Consider the following 5,347-nt stretch of genomic DNA (forward strand, 5'->3'; position numbering starts at 1 on the left):
AATTGTCAAGTCTGAATGAGGAAAATTCAATTCAATGTGTTTGTTGCATCATTCACCTTCTTGCAAGATTTCTCTGCCCTAGAGAGTTTCATAGTTTACTCTTTTCTACGTGAAATGAAAGTTTGATAAATAACAGAAACAACAAGAGCTATAGAGCAACCCCTGAAGTTTTATCTCACTCAAAAGGTGTGTTAGAAATAAAAGTCTGGACATTCCTTACATACCATGAATCTGCAACATTTTCTCTTTTCATATTTGCTTTAATGCACTTGGGACACTGTATTCTTCTCCATTTGCAATGATTATTCCTGCTTTTGTGACTCAGAAAACGTGGGACAAACAGGCACAGGAATTTTACAGGACATTTCATGGACTTGATCATAATAAATAACCCACATTTGGTGATGACAGAGTGAATACCCCAGTAACACATTAAATTAAGCAGCTCTGTAATTCAGACAGGTGCTAACCATTCAAAACCACACTACACACGATGCCTTTCTGTGAAGGTGAGCCAAGATTTGGCTTCTGGGGAGGGAAAGATCTGCTCAGCTCCAGCAACACGAGGGTCACCTGTGTGTTCCTCCATCCCACTCACACCATTCACTGTGTGCTCCCTCTTGATATATGAGAGCCATTGCAGCTATAATCCAGCTTTTACAAAACATTTTCACTTAATGAGGGCAGACTTTTGGGCAAAATTATAACATTTATCACTCCTAATGTGGTAAATTTACCAGTCCCAATGGCTCTTGTTTTTTCCCTAAGAAAAATCCCCGTTTGGGGGAAAAATGCAGAAGGAAGGTACTAGGCACAAATTGTCTCTGCCAGATACTGAATTATATCCCCTTGAAAGAAGATTTGAGCTTTTATTCTCAGAGCTTTTTTGGAGGCAGGGTAATTGGATTCGCATGCTGCAGACAGAGGGAACAAACAATGGAGGACACGTGTGGGATACCAGGGTGCTGATACTTGACTTAGGAGCTGGAAATAACTTCTTCAAATACACTAGGCCAGCCTTTCTGCAGTGAAGCCTGACATCTGAATTATTCACAGTGAACTGGAGCATTGGGGAGGAGCTGCATGGCCTTGGGGCCAGCTGCTGCGCTGTAATGGACCATGTCCTTTCCTAGAGAGCAGCCTGGGTTAGCTGAGTGTCCCTCAGCTGGGGAGGAGGAACTCCCCAGAGCCAGAGGAAGAGTCAGCTCCAGCTCAACACAATGTACCTGACAGGTTTACCATGACTTCTCTACTGTAGCTGCAATTATTACCAATTCCATGTGCCAGACACCCAGAGAGGAGCAGCGCACACAGCAGAGCACTTGAGGAGGGCAGAGGCAAGCTGTTCTCAGCTGAAAGGACAGAGTTCTATTCTAAAACTTCAAATTATTCCCTATGACTATCCAATGGCTGTGAAGTAAAGCCAAGGGAGTCTCTATTGGCTCAGGAACATGGAATTTGACATGCACTAATGCAGAAGATTGGCTCTTGGCAAAGAAGGCTCAGCAGATACAGAGGAGACAGGATGTACAGGGCAGTTGGCATGGCAACTGTCCCTCATGGTCCCTCAGGAGACAGAAGTGAGCACTGCCAGGTTCAGGCAATGCTGGGGGTTTTTCACTTTCTAGAGGATTCTATACCAGGAGAAAAAGCCAGGTGGGTTGTTCCAGGGCTGGCTGACCCTGGCAAAGGGTGGGCAGCTGCTCCTGAAGCCTCTGTCAAGCCTTTTTTCTTTAGTTTGAAGGGAACTCTTCTGGAAGGAAAACTACTTTGAAGTTTTGAAAAATAACAAAAAAAATCCAAAAAACCAGTCTGACTATACTAGCAGCTACAGATGTTCAGACAGAAATCAAGAGCCAAGGTCCTTGAATAAGTGATGCAGAAGATAAAGTATGATTTGAAAGGAAACATTTCTGAAGACAGGGATGCCATGAGCCCTGAACATACAGTTCCAAAACCCACCCATAACCAGAAGCTTTCTTTTTCAGAGTGACTGGAGAATAGGTGGTGCTCTGAAAAAATGCTGTTTTTTCACTGAAAATCTGAATGAAAGCCAGGACACAAATGCCACCACCAACAGTCTGAAGTTTAGCTATGAACAATACATTTCACCTCATTCAATTAAAAAAAAAATTAAAAATACTTTGCTATACTTCAGAAGCAAATACTTCTCTAAAATAATAACATTTCCAACTTCAGTCTCGCAGCCCAGAGTTCAGTTGCTGAGTTTGGGGTCTTGGTACAGAGCTGGAGGAGGCAATGCCTCCAGGGGACGTGGCCCTGCGCAGGGGTCCCTCAGGGAGGGCAGTGGTGCTCCATGACAGTGAGAAGCAGAAAATGGCCTCGTCTCAGGAGTGGGGAGGTTGGCTCTGGAAGCAGCTCAGCCAAGAGATCAGCCCTCACCCCACCTGCCAGCACTCATCCACTCCACAGTGCCCTCCACGTCCTTGCCAGTCTGGGCATCTCCCACTGGGATTCTTTTGCCCTTAAAGCATTCACAGCCTTTTTCAGTGCCTCTTATTCCCTCTTGGATTTTGTTTGTTCTTTTTTATTTCTTCAGATATTTCAGGGGCTCAGTTTTGGAAACACTGATGACGATTCCAGTTTGGGTTAGTTTGCATTCCTAGTATGAAAAGCATTTCTTGCATTCATTCCCTTCTCTCTTTTCAACTGCCCTTTATCTGACTGCTCCAGGAAAAGCAGAATTATCCACAGCTTTGTTTTCTCTCCTTACAGCCCCAGCTGCACTCACTACAATTCCTGGCTTGCAAGGGGGAAAAAAAATTTACATGTACTTTTTCCTTTAGATGCCAGATGCCACGTTCCCAGATGATCTATGAATGCCCAAATCTCTTCTCAACATCCAAAATTTCAGGGGTAGAGGCACCACACACCCCAAAGACAAACCTCTCTCTGGCACACCGACACATCGGTGCCCCTCCTGAGAGCCCTCCTGATCCCTGCACTCCCAAAGGCTCCTTGGCAAGCTCAGGAGTGATGTCAGTGCTCAGAAGTGAGCTCCAAACAAGGGCTGTAGCTGGAGGAAAGCTTGGCAGGATTCTGCTCAGCGCTGCTTGCCGTGCAGCAGGGGCACAGCTGCTGTTAAACCAATGGTTTTGACCATTTCCCAGCCAAACCCTGCCACCCTGTGCCTCAGCAGCTCCTCACAGAGATGGAAACCAAGGGCAGGACTTGGAGTGAAATGCACAACTCCACTGCTGCCCTGATGGAAAGGTGATGGCCCTCACAGTTCCTTCCTCTCACTGACCCATTTCTGAGCACAGACCAACTGCAGCTCAAAACCAACTGCTATTATGGCACAATCAGCTGAAGCCTCCCAAAATGGTGCTGTTATGTAAAATTACACAGCTGCTACCCTCTCTCCATAACATCCCAGCCTTTCTTCTCTTTGCCAGTTTCCTGGTGCTGGAGGAAGCCAGGTGGGTGGTATCAGCACTCAGTTCAGGGAAACAGAGAGCCTTGGGAGGAGCACAAATCAGAGCCCAAACTGCTGTGCCTGGGGTTTGGCTTTGGGCAATGGAGCAGGAGGTGGTCTCAGAGCAGTTCTTCCCAGCTGAGAGCAGAAGCTGGGGGCAGGTGCCAGAAACCACCCACCACACTCCTGCTGTGGTCCCACAGCTCCCACCTGGCAGCTCCATCCTGGGGTGAGCACAGGGCACGTGCTCACACAGCAGCTTGGTCTTGAGGGACTCCATGTAACACTTGGATTTGAAGGAAAGCTGGAAAGAAAAGAAGCTGAATGTGTATCCAGGAAGAGATGTTTGTTTGAGCTGGTCCTAAAGATAAAGACATAATAGAAAAAAAAACCACTAAATCCTTTGGAAGATCCTTTTTCCTGTTCAGTCTCAGGCTTCTGGTCTCAGTGTGTCTCCTGCTGTAGAGGTCTGATGCTGGCACCAGGATACAGGGCTGAGGCACTGTTGGAGATTGCAATGTAAGTTGTTTTCCATTACCATCTGTATGGCTGATTACCTTGTCAAGTGGGCAGTTTGCCTTATCTCTCTCTCTTTGAGTGACCACATTCACACCTCCCCTGGGAGGGGACCTCTGCTGATAACAGACTATTGAATATCAGTGCATGACTGATAAGAACTGTAACATCCCATTGTGAGATGCTCCGCCCAGAGGGAGGAGCCAAGCATTGCTACCCAGATATAATCCAGAAATTTTTGAGACACCAGCACGGCTTTCTCCACAGGATTCCCCAGAGGAACAGCAGCTGCCTCTTCTTCCACGGGATCTTCAGAGGCAGAATACATCCTTCTCTACAGATCCCCCTTGCTCCAACAGAACCACACCTGATACTCCAGGAAGACTGCAGCCACATTTCCAATTGAATTGCTACCAACACCCCACAGGGTGTCAGGTTGGGTTTTGACTCTGTCAGTGTTGTTCTAGTGGACTGCATTCTTTTATTTTATTTTATTATTTTTTTTCTTTTCCCTATTAAAGAACTGTTATTTCCTGCTCCCATATTTTTGCCTGAGAGCCCCTTAATTTAAAATTTATAGCAATTCGGAGGGGTGGGGAGGGTTTACATTCTCCATTTTCAGGGGAGGCTCCTGCCTTCCTTAGCAGACCCCTGTCTTTCCAAACCAAGATAGGCACCATCCCCTGCCCTGGCACAGCCCCCTGTATGGGGGAGACTGCACTCTTTTCAAAGTACCACCAGTAATTTGATGAGGTGACCTGGCAAAGGTGTGGGAGATTACAGGGAGTGTTTATAAAAATTACTGTGGATAAGTATTTTTAAGATAGAAAAGCGAACATCCAGGTTGAACCCTGCTCTCTGCCCACCACCTGCCCAGGGCAGCCAGGGGGAACACAGCCTGAAGTGCCCACTCCTCACCTGGGCATCTGGGAGCCGTGGGCACCAGGACACTTCCAAGGAATGGGGTGCACTGACCCCTCCAGCAGCTCAGCCTGAGCACATGGCCAGCACATCCTCCCTGCTGCTGCCCCCAGCATGGAGCCCAGCACTGCTCTGCTGACCCTCAGCTCAGTGACAGCACCAGGCACCTCTGCAGTCCCAACACCATCGCCCCATCAGTCTCAAACTCTTCTCCAGTAAATCACTTTCTCCTTTAAAACCTTTCCTGAAACTTTTTTAGTTTCCAAGTTACTGGTATTTTAAAGTTCTTGTCCCTACTGTAAATTGACAGTGATCAGCAGAGTAGAAATTATCTGGTCTTGTTTTCTCCCCAGCACACAACATTCCACGTTACAGAAACACAAACACATTCCAGATGAATTACTTGGCAGTGAAAGTGTAATGGGACAGCTTTTCTTCTTCTTTATTTCTCTGCAACATGAGTGACAGGAGGCG

The sequence above is a fragment of the Geospiza fortis genome, unplaced genomic scaffold, assembly GCF_000277835.1.
Source record: "Geospiza fortis unplaced genomic scaffold, GeoFor_1.0 scaffold874, whole genome shotgun sequence".
In the NCBI taxonomy this organism is placed as follows: domain Eukaryota; kingdom Metazoa; phylum Chordata; class Aves; order Passeriformes; family Thraupidae; genus Geospiza; species Geospiza fortis.